This window comes from Pongo abelii, chromosome 1 (genome assembly GCF_028885655.2).
Source record: "Pongo abelii isolate AG06213 chromosome 1, NHGRI_mPonAbe1-v2.0_pri, whole genome shotgun sequence".
In the NCBI taxonomy this organism is placed as follows: Eukaryota; Metazoa; Chordata; class Mammalia; order Primates; family Hominidae; genus Pongo; species Pongo abelii.
Genome location: NC_071985.2, coordinates 88,893,426 through 88,909,815, shown reverse-complemented (window position 1 = coordinate 88,909,815; position 16,390 = coordinate 88,893,426). Strand labels below are relative to the sequence as shown.

Genomic DNA, 16,390 nt, shown 5'->3' with positions numbered 1-16,390 from the left:
AAGATCCCACGAATGACACGGGAGAGGTTTGTGCAGTTGGTTGGACGTCTACTTTGCCCCTACAGAGGAGTTTTGGCAAGAAGTCGACTGACTTCTGCCATTGACTTGGGGGATCAGCCAAACAATAATGATCAATACGGGTTGAATAGAGGGTTGGAGCACTGGGCTCATCTGTGCTAAGGAGGGGATGGGAAAAGCGTTCCACAGCGAATCTTGGCGCTGGGGATGGGTACCATCTCCACATGTTCCTTGACATTTGGGGAGAAGATAGAGAGCGTAGGTCAGGCAATGGGAAGCAAACTTCGGCTGGAAGTCTATCAGGAACCCCAACCCCGCACATGCGCTTTGGTCAGCCTGGCCGTTGGGTTTTCCCCACGAACTCCTGCATCTCCACGCTTCAATGCCCGTGGCCAGGTTGGTCTAACTAATGGGACCTCTCAAGATTCATTTTCACATCCAGAATAGGCGAGAATCTCAAACCCGTCAACAGTGAGCGGGAGCACGTGTACACACACGCACGTGTATGTTGCGGGAAGTCAGGGACCCCGAACGGAGGGACCGGCTGGAGCCGCGGCAGAGGCACGTAAACTGTGAAGACTTCATTTTAATATGGACTTTCTTCGGTTCCCAAATAATGCTTTTATAATTTCTTACGCCTGTCTTTACTTTAATCTCTTAATCCTGTTATCTCCGTAAGCTGAGGATGTACCTCACCTCAGGACCCCTGTGACAATTGTGTTAACTCTACAAATTGATGGTAAAACACGTGTGTTTGAACAATATGAGATCAGCGCACCTTGAGAAAGAATAGAAGAACAGCGACTTTTAGGGAACAGGGGAAGACAACCATAAGGTCTGACTGCCTGCGAGGTCGGGCAAAAAGAGCCATATTTTTCTTCTTGCAGAGAGCCTATGAAGGACGTGCAAGTAGGCAAGATGTCGTTAAGACAACCTAAGTGTCCGTCAGCCGGGAAATGGATTAACAAGAATGTGGCATATGGACACCATGGAATGCCATTTGGCCGTAGAAAAGAACGAAATCCTCTCGTCTGCAGCAACAGAGGCGGAGCTATAGGTCACGATGGAACACCAAATGAGCCGGGCACAGAAAGACAGAGAGGGCAGGTTCTTACCCCAATCCTGGGAGCTCAAAAAGTTCACCTTGTGGAGGTAGAGAGTAGAACGATAGACACCAGAGGCTGGAGAGGGTGTGTGGGTGACTGCGGTGAAGAGAGGTTGGTGAAATGGGTACGAGCATGCGTTTAGATGGAGGGAATACGTTCTAAGAATGTTCTAGGGCAGAGTAGGGCGACTAGGGGTAACAACGACGTATTAGTGCGTGTTTCCGAAGAGCTCCTGGAAGACAGCACCTGAGATGCTCTCAACAGGTAGAGATCAGAGGCTGGAGAGGGTGTGTGGGTGACTGCGGTGAAGCGAGGTTGGTGAATTGGGTACCAGCATGCGTTTAGATGGAGGGAATACGTTCTAAGAATGTTCTAGGGCAGAGTAGGGCGACTAGGGGTAACAACGACGTATTAGTGCGTGTTTCCGAAGAGCTCCTGGAAGACAGCACCTGAGATGCTCCCAACAGGTAGAGACGACAGACACCCACGGGATGGATGCCCTACATCCCCTCAGTGGCTCATCGATCACTACGCAGTCTACACGTGTTACCACACGTCACAGGAATCCCATCGATATCATGTCCGCATGAAGAAGAACATAGTCATGCTGCCAGAGTGACTGTCGCAGCTCGGCCTCCCTGGCGCTATGGCCCGTGGTCTCGGCTCCTCAAGTTCCGCTGCCATTTCTACCGAAGCCGGTGACACCCGTGGAGCCCAATCACGGATCCCGCGCTCAGGGTCTGGCACGCCTCGGAAAAGCCAGTGCGCTTGCTGGCATGAGTGGCTCTGGCGGGTGGCCCAACCATTAGGCCCAGATCCCCCGCAGCCGAGAGAGAAGTGGCCCGTCAGCCACCGGGCTTGGCTTGGCGGAAGCCGCTCTGCTCGAGAGTCCTGGCCCATTCGGTGGCCAGCCGAGAGTGCGAGGGTGGCGGTGGTGGTGGCGGGTCACCTGGCGGCCATGGGAGGAGAAAGCCTGACCTGGCCAGTGGGCTTTGCCGCTGAGAAAGAGTGGGAGCGAGGCGAGCACGTGACAAGGAAGAGCTGTGAAGCTGATGTTGCGAAGGTGGCGCCAGCGAGGCCAAAAGGACGGATGGGTGGAGGCAGGCGGGGAGCGTTGGGGCGCACGTGGAGGCCGCGGGAGGTTGTGGCTGGGGCGCGGGAGAAGCGAGCGAGCGAGCCTGTTGGCCAAAAGGGGAGGTGTGAAGGGGCCTGGCAGCTGGCAGGCAGAGCCAAAGAAGGAAGGCTTCCCTGACCGGGAATCGAACCCGGGCCGCGGCGGTGAGAGCGCCGAATCCTAACCACTAGACCACCAGGGAGTGACGGCTTCGGGGCCCGGCTTGCGCCTCCTGGCCCCGGGCGCCTCCGGCCCCCAGCACTACCTTGGCGCTACCTTGGCGCTACCTTGGCGCCTGTCCCCTGCTTCGGGTTAAAACAAACACCCGCAACCAGCCCCCGCGACGCCGGCGGCAACCGGCCTGCCCTCACGAGCAGCTCTGCCCTGTTCGCAGCACACCCTCCAAACACCGCGCGCCTCCTTCCCGGGCGCACAGGCACGCAGCCACAGGCCAAGCTGCCACACGAGCTCCGCGCCCGGGACCTCCGCAAAAGGTCGGCCCGCTGCGTTGGCCGGGAATCGAACCCGGGTCAACTGCTTGGAAGGCAGCTATGCTCACCACTATACCACCAACGCCGCACGGCGCGGGCAGCCCCGCCACGCCGGCCCGGGGCTCCCACCAGCGCGCCGCCGACGCCCGGGGCAGCCCGACCCCGACGCCCGGTCCGTCCGCCCGCCCGCAGCTCCGCGCTGCCACGGCCCCGCCGAAGGCCGCCCGGCGCCCCACCGGTGCAAGGCGAGCGCGGCTGCCCCGTTCCGCCCGCCTGCCTCTGGGGGCGCTCTCGCTCCCTCGCCGCCCGGGGCCGCCAGAGCCCTTCCCCACCAGGTGCCCGGCGGGGACACGGCCGGCGCCGACAGGGTCCTCGCTCCTCCGCCTCCCACCGGGCGCCGGGCCCTGTGCGTCGCAGAAAGCCTCTTCCGACACCCACTTTGGGCCGGCAGCTCGTCGGGCGCCGTGGGGGGCCAGAGGAGGCCGCCCGCCTGCGGCGACCAAGCCGCGGGCGAGAAGAAAAGGCAGGAGGCCAAGGGGGCCCAGGAGGCCCAGGGGGCCCAGGGGGCCAAGGGGCCGGGCAGGCCAGGCCCGAGATGGCGCACTGCCACTAGCTGGAGGGCGGAGGAAGGAGAAGGAGGGCCCACAGGCTGGGTCCGAGGCGGCGGCCCAAAAAGGACGGCTGCCTCCCCGTCGGGGAATCGAACCCCGGTCTCCCGCGTGACAGGCGGGGATACTCACCACTATACTAACGAGGACGACGGCGACCGTCGCCGGGACGCCAGACCCCACTGCGACCGCGGACGCCTAGCCCTGCCTTGATCCCCTCCCCCGACCGCAGGGGCCCGGTGCGTGCTCGCCCTCCACCCGCCAACCGCCACCCGCCACCCGCCACCCGTCACCCGCCACCCGCCACCCGCCCCCCGCCACCATTGGCGCGACCTACCCCGACACCCAACAAAGCACCCTGCGATCCCGCTGGGACCCGGAGCCGGACCCGGACCCCGACAGGTACCGGAGCGGCGTGGAACCTCCCCGTGCGCCCTGCCTGCTGTCTCCAACGCGGGGATCGCGCCGGGGCAGGAAGAGGCGCGGGCGAAACAGTCAGGCCGCTGCTCCTAGGACGCGGTGGGCGCAGCGCCCTGCGGGGTTCGGCGAGCCCAGGCGCGGGGGCTGGGGCGTGCGGCGGCGGCGGCCGGCCCGACGCGGACCGTTTGGGTCCGGGGTGGGGACGCGGGGGCGTCCACGTCAACGCCGGCCGGCTCCGTTCACCTGGCGCCCGCTCCGCCCGCGCGGTCCGTCGGTTGCGCACCGAACCCAGACAGGCGCCGGCCAACGGCGCAGGCGTTCGCGCCGGGTCCCAGCCATGCGAGCGGCGACGCGCCCCGGCGCGCCGTCAGGATGGCCGAGCGGTCTAAGGCGCTGCGTTCAGGTCGCAGTCTCCCCTGGAGGCGTGGGTTCGAATCCCACTCCTGACAAGCCGACCTTTTGGCCCGCCCGCCGGAGGGCAACGCCCATGGCAACCCTGGAGCACCTTTGGCCGGTTCCTGCCTTGAGCCCTTGCCCGCTCTCCAAACTCCAGCCCCCTTGAAGCAAGCCTCCAAAACGCCGCCGCTTCTCAGGCACGTCCGTTCTTCCTGCCCACCCGCCGCCTGTCGCAGAAACAGCCCAGGACCATGCGCCAGCGCCCGCGACCCTCTACCAATTGCCCTTCGGACGGACGCCCTCCCCGCCACCTCGCACGCCCTCTTCCCTGGCCCCACACACAGCGAGCGACCGCGACCACCTTCCACGCTCTTCCCTGCCTATCTCCTCCGCCCGCCCAAACAGACACAGCCCAGATTCTTGCCCTATTCCTCCTTTTCCCTCCTTCCTCCCACCGGCCTCCGCCCACCGCCCACCGCCCACCGCCCACCGCCCACCGCCTCGAATCGCCGCTGCGCTGCCCAGAGGCGTCCTGGCCTGCACAGCCCGCCCGGTTTCACCCTCCAACTTCTGACCGCTGAACGGCAGCGAGCGACTCGCTCGTGGAGCCGCACACACTTCTCCCACCAGAGGCACGCCATCCAACATCCTGTCCTTTCCTCCGACCCCTCGGACCCCGGCCGCGCATTCCATTCTCCAGACGCCCTAGCCACGTCGCCGATCCCACCTCGCTACTTGTGCTCCCTTCCCGCTAACACCTGCCTGCCGGCCCACCTGCAGCCCGGACGCCTGCCGGCCACAGGCAGCGGGAACCCTGCACACAGCCTGGCAGGCGAGTCCAAACCCGGAAGGACAGCCAACGAGGAATCACGAGCGGAAGCCCTAGATCCCCGTCACGCGCCCACAAACGCCAGGCCCCGCCGGGACCAGCTCCGCGCCACACCGCATCCCCACGGGGGAAGCCGCGGCCTGGGCCGTCCCAGCCACACCCAGCGCGCCTTCTCCAGGGTCAGCCAGCTGCGGCTCTGCCGAAGCGCTCCTCCGCTCCTTTCTCGCGCTCCAGCCTCCCTACCAGCCCAAGTGCGAGCCGGTGGGGTGGGTCACAGCGCAGGAGCGAGGCGCCCACGGACTTGGTCTGCGTTTCTGAGCCCGCACGCCACGGCTGCGAGACCCGTTCCCCATCGCCGCCCCCGCTCGCTGACACACCCACCTCCCCACCCACCCGCAGGTGACACAAGTGAGAAGGCCGGCCCGGCGGTGAAGAAAAGAAAGAAAAAAAAAGGACCCTCGAAAGAAAGAAAGAAAGAAACAAACAAAGAAACAAACAAAAACAAAAACAAGAACTTTGGGTCTGTGCCGGGGATCCGCGCTCAGCAAGGCCCGCCACAGCTCACCTGCCCACACGGGCATTCGGGCGCGGGCCACGGCTGGTCCTTCCCCTGGAGACCCCGGCGGGCAGTCTCTCGGCCCTGGGCGGCAGAGAAAGCGCAAGATGGGCCGAGTCGGCCTCTCTCCCTCCGCTCTCCCTCCGCGCCCCGCCTCAGGTCCGTCGACGTGACGGGAGCCTCCCCTTCTGCCCGCCCCATCGGGCCAGCCTCTCGTGGCCGCTCCAATAGGACGGAGGCCCACGGCAGGCGGTGACCAGTGAACGGCCGCTGGTGGCGAGCTCCGCTGCACCAGCTTCCGTTGGCGTTTGCCATCGGTGCATGGGTGGTTCAGTGGTAGAATTCTCGCCTGCCACGCGGGAGGCCCGGGTTCGATTCCCGGCCCATGCAGCACACCCTCCCATTTTGGTGCTGCAGCAGCACCAAGGCGTAGCTGCGCTCGCCTCTGCCGCCTCCTTACACTCGGGGCGCGCGAGCGAGTCCGGCACCGGCTGCGCTCCCACGCGCGACGCCCCTCTGCCCTTTCTTCCGTGCCTCTCTCCACTGACTTACGGTTGAGCCTGTCCCCCCGCCCCCCCACCTTGGTAACAACAACCCCTCCAAACACGAGAGCGCGCCAGACACCAGCCCTGGGCAGCCTCCTGCTCCTGTTTCTCTTCATTGCCCTGCCACCGCCTCTGCCCGACGCATTTCACTTCAAGGAACACCGCCAGGCACCACGGGCTTGCAGCCACTCGCCCCACCTCTCCTCTTCACATTTCACCACCTCGACCTCTTTTCCTCTCTCTCTCTCCCCCTCGCTGGCTCCCCACATCCAGAAAATGATGCCATGGTTGCCCTTCCAGTAGGAAGGACGTCGCGACTCCGGGGAGTAACTCATCACTTTCCCCTAGTTGGTCACACAGTCCTTAACGCGACCACACGAGTGTACGCGTGGCATGTGCACCGTCTATATTCATCGTGTTCCGGCTACTCCACACTCTCTCCCCTCATTCTGCCGGCACCACCACCGCCATGTCGCATCTCCCAACCTAACCCCAATCCACCACTTTAGTCGAGGATGCTGCCTTGTTTCTCTCCCTCGGACCTCTTTTCATCTCAGCCCCAGACACATGCCTGAGACGTGAATGTGCGTCCTGAAGACGGCTTATTTATGTCTCGGGTCCAGTTGCATTCCCTACCCTTTTGGGACGTGGGACGTGGCCTCCAGTCGCTCTGTCACGACGTCTCTCCCACCCTGGGCTGCTTGCCACCTCACCCCAGCCCCACTCCATACTCTGACCGCCCAGCCCAAGCAGCAGCCCAGTCTCGCCGGCGGGGGTGCCCTTTGACCACACAGACTTCCTTCCTGCCCAGGCCAACCCGCTGAAAAGGTACTGTTCCCACCAGCCTTCAGGCTCAGCCCTCCCTCCACCACCTTTGTCTCACCCCACCCGCCCTTTCACTCACACACACACACACACACACACACACACAGACACACACTCTCTCTCTCTCTCTGTCTGTCTCTCTCTCTCACTCTCTCAATCTCTCACCCTCTCTGTCTTTCTCTGTCTCTGTCTCTGTCTCTCTCTCTCTCTCTCTCTCTCTGTCTCTATCTCTCTGTCTCTCTCTCTCGCACAGTCAACTCTCCCTCTCGCCGTCAATGTCCCTCACTCAGACGACTCATATCCCCCAGCCCTGGCCTCCTTCAGGCTCTTCAGACACACGCCAGCTCCGCCACCAGCTGGGATCCCTCCGACCGCATAGGCGGCCCGCGAGGTGCCCTGACGCCCCAGGCATCTGCACAACCTCCGTTTCACTGGACAGCCTCACTCCCAGACCTGGCCAGCCAGCCCTGTGCACCCCCTGGACACCCTGGACTCCTTCTTCCAGCTCCCAGCACGCGACATGCTTCTCTCCTTTCCTCGGTGTCAGCCCCTTGCCCCGGGCGGGGGTGGACGCCAGCCACGGGAACGGACACCTTCGTCCATCACTGTCACCCACTGACATCCACCCACATCACGCTGGCAAGCAAGCCAGCCTCCCGTGGGGATGGCAAACATCTCTATCCCCGACAGGGTCTGGTCTCTGCAGGTGATCCGACTGTGCCAAGATCCCACGAATGACACGGGAGAGGTTTGTGCAGTTGGTTGGACGTCTACTTTGCCCCTACAGAGGAGTTTTGGCAAGAAGTCGACTGACTTCTGCCATTGACTTGGGGGATCAGCCAAACAATAATGATCAATACGGGTTGAATAGAGGGTTGGAGCACTGGGCTCATCTGTGCTAAGGAGGGGATGGGAAAAGCGTTCCACAGCGAATCTTGGCGCTGGGGATGGGTACCATCTCCACATGTTCCTTGACATTTGGGGAGAAGATAGAGAGCGTAGGTCAGGCAATGGGAAGCAAACTTCGGCTGGAAGTCTATCAGGAACCCCAACCCCGCACATGCGCTTTGGTCAGCCTGGCCGTTGGGTTTTCCCCACGAACTCCTGCATCTCCACGCTTCAATGCCCGTGGCCAGGTTGGTCTAACTAATGGGACCTCTCAAGATTCATTTTCACATCCAGAATAGGCGAGAATCTCAAACCCGTCAACAGTGAGCGGGAGCACGTGTACACACACGCACGTGTATGTTGCGGGAAGTCAGGGACCCCGAACGGAGGGACCGGCTGGAGCCGCGGCAGAGGCACGTAAACTGTGAAGACTTCATTTTAATATGGACTTTCTTCGGTTCCCAAATAATGCTTTTATAATTTCTTACGCCTGTCTTTACTTTAATCTCTTAATCCTGTTATCTCCGTAAGCTGAGGATGTACCTCACCTCAGGACCCCTGTGACAATTGTGTTAACTCTACAAATTGATGGTAAAACACGTGTGTTTGAACAATATGAGATCAGCGCACCTTGAGAAAGAATAGAAGAACAGCGACTTTTAGGGAACAGGGGAAGACAACCATAAGGTCTGACTGCCTGCGAGGTCGGGCAAAAAGAGCCATATTTTTCTTCTTGCAGAGAGCCTATGAAGGACGTGCAAGTAGGCAAGATGTCGTTAAGACAACCTAAGTGTCCGTCAGCCGGGAAATGGATTAACAAGAATGTGGCATATGGACACCATGGAATGCCATTTGGCCGTAGAAAAGAACGAAATCCTCTCGTCTGCAGCAACAGAGGCGGAGCTATAGGTCACGATGGAACACCAAATGAGCCGGGCACAGAAAGACAGAGAGGGCAGGTTCTTACCCCAATCCTGGGAGCTCAAAAAGTTCACCTTGTGGAGGTAGAGAGTAGAACGATAGACACCAGAGGCTGGAGAGGGTGTGTGGGTGACTGCGGTGAAGAGAGGTTGGTGAAATGGGTACGAGCATGCGTTTAGATGGAGGGAATACGTTCTAAGAATGTTCTAGGGCAGAGTAGGGCGACTAGGGGTAACAACGACGTATTAGTGCGTGTTTCCGAAGAGCTCCTGGAAGACAGCACCTGAGATGCTCTCAACAGGTAGAGATCAGAGGCTGGAGAGGGTGTGTGGGTGACTGCGGTGAAGCGAGGTTGGTGAATTGGGTACCAGCATGCGTTTAGATGGAGGGAATACGTTCTAAGAATGTTCTAGGGCAGAGTAGGGCGACTAGGGGTAACAACGACGTATTAGTGCGTGTTTCCGAAGAGCTCCTGGAAGACAGCACCTGAGATGCTCCCAACAGGTAGAGACGACAGACACCCACGGGATGGATGCCCTACATCCCCTCAGTGGCTCATCGATCACTACGCAGTCTACACGTGTTACCACACGTCACAGGAATCCCATCGATATCATGTCCGCATGAAGAAGAACATAGTCATGCTGCCAGAGTGACTGTCGCAGCTCGGCCTCCCTGGCGCTATGGCCCGTGGTCTCGGCTCCTCAAGTTCCGCTGCCATTTCTACCGAAGCCGGTGACACCCGTGGAGCCCAATCACGGATCCCGCGCTCAGGGTCTGGCACGCCTCGGAAAAGCCAGTGCGCTTGCTGGCATGAGTGGCTCTGGCGGGTGGCCCAACCATTAGGCCCAGATCCCCCGCAGCCGAGAGAGAAGTGGCCCGTCAGCCACCGGGCTTGGCTTGGCGGAAGCCGCTCTGCTCGAGAGTCCTGGCCCATTCGGTGGCCAGCCGAGAGTGCGAGGGTGGCGGTGGTGGTGGCGGGTCACCTGGCGGCCATGGGAGGAGAAAGCCTGACCTGGCCAGTGGGCTTTGCCGCTGAGAAAGAGTGGGAGCGAGGCGAGCACGTGACAAGGAAGAGCTGTGAAGCTGATGTTGCGAAGGTGGCGCCAGCGAGGCCAAAAGGACGGATGGGTGGAGGCAGGCGGGGAGCGTTGGGGCGCACGTGGAGGCCGCGGGAGGTTGTGGCTGGGGCGCGGGAGAAGCGAGCGAGCGAGCCTGTTGGCCAAAAGGGGAGGTGTGAAGGGGCCTGGCAGCTGGCAGGCAGAGCCAAAGAAGGAAGGCTTCCCTGACCGGGAATCGAACCCGGGCCGCGGCGGTGAGAGCGCCGAATCCTAACCACTAGACCACCAGGGAGTGACGGCTTCGGGGCCCGGCTTGCGCCTCCTGGCCCCGGGCGCCTCCGGCCCCCAGCACTACCTTGGCGCTACCTTGGCGCTACCTTGGCGCCTGTCCCCTGCTTCGGGTTAAAACAAACACCCGCAACCAGCCCCCGCGACGCCGGCGGCAACCGGCCTGCCCTCACGAGCAGCTCTGCCCTGTTCGCAGCACACCCTCCAAACACCGCGCGCCTCCTTCCCGGGCGCACAGGCACGCAGCCACAGGCCAAGCTGCCACACGAGCTCCGCGCCCGGGACCTCCGCAAAAGGTCGGCCCGCTGCGTTGGCCGGGAATCGAACCCGGGTCAACTGCTTGGAAGGCAGCTATGCTCACCACTATACCACCAACGCCGCACGGCGCGGGCAGCCCCGCCACGCCGGCCCGGGGCTCCCACCAGCGCGCCGCCGACGCCCGGGGCAGCCCGACCCCGACGCCCGGTCCGTCCGCCCGCCCGCAGCTCCGCGCTGCCACGGCCCCGCCGAAGGCCGCCCGGCGCCCCACCGGTGCAAGGCGAGCGCGGCTGCCCCGTTCCGCCCGCCTGCCTCTGGGGGCGCTCTCGCTCCCTCGCCGCCCGGGGCCGCCAGAGCCCTTCCCCACCAGGTGCCCGGCGGGGACACGGCCGGCGCCGACAGGGTCCTCGCTCCTCCGCCTCCCACCGGGCGCCGGGCCCTGTGCGTCGCAGAAAGCCTCTTCCGACACCCACTTTGGGCCGGCAGCTCGTCGGGCGCCGTGGGGGGCCAGAGGAGGCCGCCCGCCTGCGGCGACCAAGCCGCGGGCGAGAAGAAAAGGCAGGAGGCCAAGGGGGCCCAGGAGGCCCAGGGGGCCCAGGGGGCCCAGGGGCCGGGCAGGCCAGGCCCGAGATGGCGCACTGCCACTAGCTGGAGGGCGGAGGAAGGAGAAGGAGGGCCCACAGGCTGGGTCCGAGGCGGCGGCCCAAAAAGGACGGCTGCCTCCCCGTCGGGGAATCGAACCCCGGTCTCCCGCGTGACAGGCGGGGATACTCACCACTATACTAACGAGGACGACGGCGACCGTCGCCGGGACGCCAGACCCCACTGCGACCGCGGACGCCTAGCCCTGCCTTGATCCCCTCCCCCGACCGCAGGGGCCCGGTGCGTGCTCGCCCTCCACCCGCCAACCGCCACCCGCCACCCGCCACCCGTCACCCGCCACCCGCCACCCGCCCCCCGCCACCATTGGCGCGACCTACCCCGACACCCAACAAAGCACCCTGCGATCCCGCTGGGACCCGGAGCCGGACCCGGACCCCGACAGGTACCGGAGCGGCGTGGAACCTCCCCGTGCGCCCTGCCTGCTGTCTCCAACGCGGGGATCGCGCCGGGGCAGGAAGAGGCGCGGGCGAAACAGTCAGGCCGCTGCTCCTAGGACGCGGTGGGCGCAGCGCCCTGCGGGGTTCGGCGAGCCCAGGCGCGGGGGCTGGGGCGTGCGGCGGCGGCGGCCGGCCCGACGCGGACCGTTTGGGTCCGGGGTGGGGACGCGGGGGCGTCCACGTCAACGCCGGCCGGCTCCGTTCACCTGGCGCCCGCTCCGCCCGCGCGGTCCGTCGGTTGCGCACCGAACCCAGACAGGCGCCGGCCAACGGCGCAGGCGTTCGCGCCGGGTCCCAGCCATGCGAGCGGCGACGCGCCCCGGCGCGCCGTCAGGATGGCCGAGCGGTCTAAGGCGCTGCGTTCAGGTCGCAGTCTCCCCTGGAGGCGTGGGTTCGAATCCCACTCCTGACAAGCCGACCTTTTGGCCCGCCCGCCGGAGGGCAACGCCCATGGCAACCCTGGAGCACCTTTGGCCGGTTCCTGCCTTGAGCCCTTGCCCGCTCTCCAAACTCCAGCCCCCTTGAAGCAAGCCTCCAAAACGCCGCCGCTTCTCAGGCACGTCCGTTCTTCCTGCCCACCCGCCGCCTGTCGCAGAAACAGCCCAGGACCATGCGCCAGCGCCCGCGACCCTCTACCAATTGCCCTTCGGACGGACGCCCTCCCCGCCACCTCGCACGCCCTCTTCCCTGGCCCCACACACAGCGAGCGACCGCGACCACCTTCCACGCTCTTCCCTGCCTATCTCCTCCGCCCGCCCAAACAGACACAGCCCAGATTCTTGCCCTATTCCTCCTTTTCCCTCCTTCCTCCCACCGGCCTCCGCCCACCGCCCACCGCCCACCGCCCACCGCCCACCGCCTCGAATCGCCGCTGCGCTGCCCAGAGGCGTCCTGGCCTGCACAGCCCGCCCGGTTTCACCCTCCAACTTCTGACCGCTGAACGGCAGCGAGCGACTCGCTCGTGGAGCCGCACACACTTCTCCCACCAGAGGCACGCCATCCAACATCCTGTCCTTTCCTCCGACCCCTCGGACCCCGGCCGCGCATTCCATTCTCCAGACGCCCTAGCCACGTCGCCGATCCCACCTCGCTACTTGTGCTCCCTTCCCGCTAACACCTGCCTGCCGGCCCACCTGCAGCCCGGACGCCTGCCGGCCACAGGCAGCGGGAACCCTGCACACAGCCTGGCAGGCGAGTCCAAACCCGGAAGGACAGCCAACGAGGAATCACGAGCGGAAGCCCTAGATCCCCGTCACGCGCCCACAAACGCCAGGCCCCGCCGGGACCAGCTCCGCGCCACACCGCATCCCCACGGGGGAAGCCGCGGCCTGGGCCGTCCCAGCCACACCCAGCGCGCCTTCTCCAGGGTCAGCCAGCTGCGGCTCTGCCGAAGCGCTCCTCCGCTCCTTTCTCGCGCTCCAGCCTCCCTACCAGCCCAAGTGCGAGCCGGTGGGGTGGGTCACAGCGCAGGAGCGAGGCGCCCACGGACTTGGTCTGCGTTTCTGAGCCCGCACGCCACGGCTGCGAGACCCGTTCCCCATCGCCGCCCCCGCTCGCTGACACACCCACCTCCCCACCCACCCGCAGGTGACACAAGTGAGAAGGCCGGCCCGGCGGTGAAGAAAAGAAAGAAAAAAAAAGGACCCTCGAAAGAAAGAAAGAAAGAAACAAACAAAGAAACAAACAAAAACAAAAACAAGAACTTTGGGTCTGTGCCGGGGATCCGCGCTCAGCAAGGCCCGCCACAGCTCACCTGCCCACACGGGCATTCGGGCGCGGGCCACGGCTGGTCCTTCCCCTGGAGACCCCGGCGGGCAGTCTCTCGGCCCTGGGCGGCAGAGAAAGCGCAAGATGGGCCGAGTCGGCCTCTCTCCCTCCGCTCTCCCTCCGCGCCCCGCCTCAGGTCCGTCGACGTGACGGGAGCCTCCCCTTCTGCCCGCCCCATCGGGCCAGCCTCTCGTGGCCGCTCCAATAGGACGGAGGCCCACGGCAGGCGGTGACCAGTGAACGGCCGCTGGTGGCGAGCTCCGCTGCACCAGCTTCCGTTGGCGTTTGCCATCGGTGCATGGGTGGTTCAGTGGTAGAATTCTCGCCTGCCACGCGGGAGGCCCGGGTTCGATTCCCGGCCCATGCAGCACACCCTCCCATTTTGGTGCTGCAGCAGCACCAAGGCGTAGCTGCGCTCGCCTCTGCCGCCTCCTTACACTCGGGGCGCGCGAGCGAGTCCGGCACCGGCTGCGCTCCCACGCGCGACGCCCCTCTGCCCTTTCTTCCGTGCCTCTCTCCACTGACTTACGGTTGAGCCTGTCCCCCCGCCCCCCCACCTTGGTAACAACAACCCCTCCAAACACGAGAGCGCGCCAGACACCAGCCCTGGGCAGCCTCCTGCTCCTGTTTCTCTTCATTGCCCTGCCACCGCCTCTGCCCGACGCATTTCACTTCAAGGAACACCGCCAGGCACCACGGGCTTGCAGCCACTCGCCCCACCTCTCCTCTTCACATTTCACCACCTCGACCTCTTTTCCTCTCTCTCTCTCCCCCTCGCTGGCTCCCCACATCCAGAAAATGATGCCATGGTTGCCCTTCCAGTAGGAAGGACGTCGCGACTCCGGGGAGTAACTCATCACTTTCCCCTAGTTGGTCACACAGTCCTTAACGCGACCACACGAGTGTACGCGTGGCATGTGCACCGTCTATATTCATCGTGTTCCGGCTACTCCACACTCTCTCCCCTCATTCTGCCGGCACCACCACCGCCATGTCGCATCTCCCAACCTAACCCCAATCCACCACTTTAGTCGAGGATGCTGCCTTGTTTCTCTCCCTCGGACCTCTTTTCATCTCAGCCCCAGACACATGCCTGAGACGTGAATGTGCGTCCTGAAGACGGCTTATTTATGTCTCGGGTCCAGTTGCATTCCCTACCCTTTTGGGACGTGGGACGTGGCCTCCAGTCGCTCTGTCACGACGTCTCTCCCACCCTGGGCTGCTTGCCACCTCACCCCAGCCCCACTCCATACTCTGACCGCCCAGCCCAAGCAGCAGCCCAGTCTCGCCGGCGGGGGTGCCCTTTGACCACACAGACTTCCTTCCTGCCCAGGCCAACCCGCTGAAAAGGTACTGTTCCCACCAGCCTTCAGGCTCAGCCCTCCCTCCACCACCTTTGTCTCACCCCACCCGCCCTTTCACTCACACACACACACACACACACACACACACAGACACACACTCTCTCTCTCTCTCTGTCTGTCTCTCTCTCTCACTCTCTCAATCTCTCACCCTCTCTGTCTTTCTCTGTCTCTGTCTCTGTCTCTCTCTCTCTCTCTCTCTCTCTGTCTCTATCTCTCTGTCTCTCTCTCTCGCACAGTCAACTCTCCCTCTCGCCGTCAATGTCCCTCACTCAGACGACTCATATCCCCCAGCCCTGGCCTCCTTCAGGCTCTTCAGACACACGCCAGCTCCGCCACCAGCTGGGATCCCTCCGACCGCATAGGCGGCCCGCGAGGTGCCCTGACGCCCCAGGCATCTGCACAACCTCCGTTTCACTGGACAGCCTCACTCCCAGACCTGGCCAGCCAGCCCTGTGCACCCCCTGGACACCCTGGACTCCTTCTTCCAGCTCCCAGCACGCGACATGCTTCTCTCCTTTCCTCGGTGTCAGCCCCTTGCCCCGGGCGGGGGTGGACGCCAGCCACGGGAACGGACACCTTCGTCCATCACTGTCACCCACTGACATCCACCCACATCACGCTGGCAAGCAAGCCAGCCTCCCGTGGGGATGGCAAACATCTCTATCCCCGACAGGGTCTGGTCTCTGCAGGTGATCCGACTGTGCCAAGATCCCACGAATGACACGGGAGAGGTTTGTGCAGTTGGTTGGACGTCTACTTTGCCCCTACAGAGGAGTTTTGGCAAGAAGTCGACTGACTTCTGCCATTGACTTGGGGGATCAGCCAAACAATAATGATCAATACGGGTTGAATAGAGGGTTGGAGCACTGGGCTCATCTGTGCTAAGGAGGGGATGGGAAAAGCGTTCCACAGCGAATCTTGGCGCTGGGGATGGGTACCATCTCCACATGTTCCTTGACATTTGGGGAGAAGATAGAGAGCGTAGGTCAGGCAATGGGAAGCAAACTTCGGCTGGAAGTCTATCAGGAACCCCAACCCCGCACATGCGCTTTGGTCAGCCTGGCCGTTGGGTTTTCCCCACGAACTCCTGCATCTCCACGCTTCAATGCCCGTGGCCAGGTTGGTCTAACTAATGGGACCTCTCAAGATTCATTTTCACATCCAGAATAGGCGAGAATCTCAAACCCGTCAACAGTGAGCGGGAGCACGTGTACACACACGCACGTGTATGTTGCGGGAAGTCAGGGACCCCGAACGGAGGGACCGGCTGGAGCCGCGGCAGAGGCACGTAAACTGTGAAGACTTCATTTTAATATGGACTTTCTTCGGTTCCCAAATAATGCTTTTATAATTTCTTACGCCTGTCTTTACTTTAATCTCTTAATCCTGTTATCTCCGTAAGCTGAGGATGTACCTCACCTCAGGACCCCTGTGACAATTGTGTTAACTCTACAAATTGATGGTAAAACACGTGTGTTTGAACAATATGAGATCAGCGCACCTTGAGAAAGAATAGAAGAACAGCGACTTTTAGGGAACAGGGGAAGACAACCATAAGGTCTGACTGCCTGCGAGGTCGGGCAAAAAGAGCCATATTTTTCTTCTTGCAGAGAGCCTATGAAGGACGTGCAAGTAGGCAAGATGTCGTTAAGACAACCTAAGTGTCCGTCAGCCGGGAAATGGATTAACAAGAATGTGGCATATGGACACCATGGAATGCCATTTGGCCGTAGAAAAGAACGAAATCCTCTCGTCTGCAGCAACAGAGGCGGAGCTATAGGTCACGATGGAACACCAAATGAGCCGGGCACAGAAAGACAGAGAGGGCAGGTTCT

General features: G+C 62.8%; 6 non-coding genes across 6 annotated transcripts; all 6 read right to left on the bottom strand.

Moving 5' to 3' along the window:
• Positions 1 to 2,368: 2,368 nt before the first annotated feature.
• On the bottom strand, positions 2,369 to 2,440 carry TRNAE-CUC (transfer RNA glutamic acid (anticodon CUC)). Its single transcript has one exon. It is a non-coding gene; the product is annotated as a tRNA-Glu (tRNA).
• A 302-nt stretch (positions 2,441 to 2,742) lies between these two features.
• Positions 2,743 to 2,814, bottom strand: TRNAG-UCC (transfer RNA glycine (anticodon UCC)). The gene has a single exon. It is a non-coding gene; the product is annotated as a tRNA-Gly (tRNA).
• A 600-nt stretch (positions 2,815 to 3,414) lies between these two features.
• TRNAD-GUC (transfer RNA aspartic acid (anticodon GUC)) lies at positions 3,415 to 3,486 on the bottom strand. The gene has a single exon. It is a non-coding gene; the product is annotated as a tRNA-Asp (tRNA).
• A 6,512-nt stretch (positions 3,487 to 9,998) lies between these two features.
• Positions 9,999 to 10,070, bottom strand: TRNAE-CUC (transfer RNA glutamic acid (anticodon CUC)). Its single transcript has one exon. It is a non-coding gene; the product is annotated as a tRNA-Glu (tRNA).
• Positions 10,071 to 10,372: 302 nt separating this feature from the next.
• Positions 10,373 to 10,444, bottom strand: TRNAG-UCC (transfer RNA glycine (anticodon UCC)). The gene has a single exon. It is a non-coding gene; the product is annotated as a tRNA-Gly (tRNA).
• A 600-nt stretch (positions 10,445 to 11,044) lies between these two features.
• Positions 11,045 to 11,116, bottom strand: TRNAD-GUC (transfer RNA aspartic acid (anticodon GUC)). Its single transcript has one exon. It is a non-coding gene; the product is annotated as a tRNA-Asp (tRNA).
• Positions 11,117 to 16,390: the final 5,274 nt, after the last annotated feature.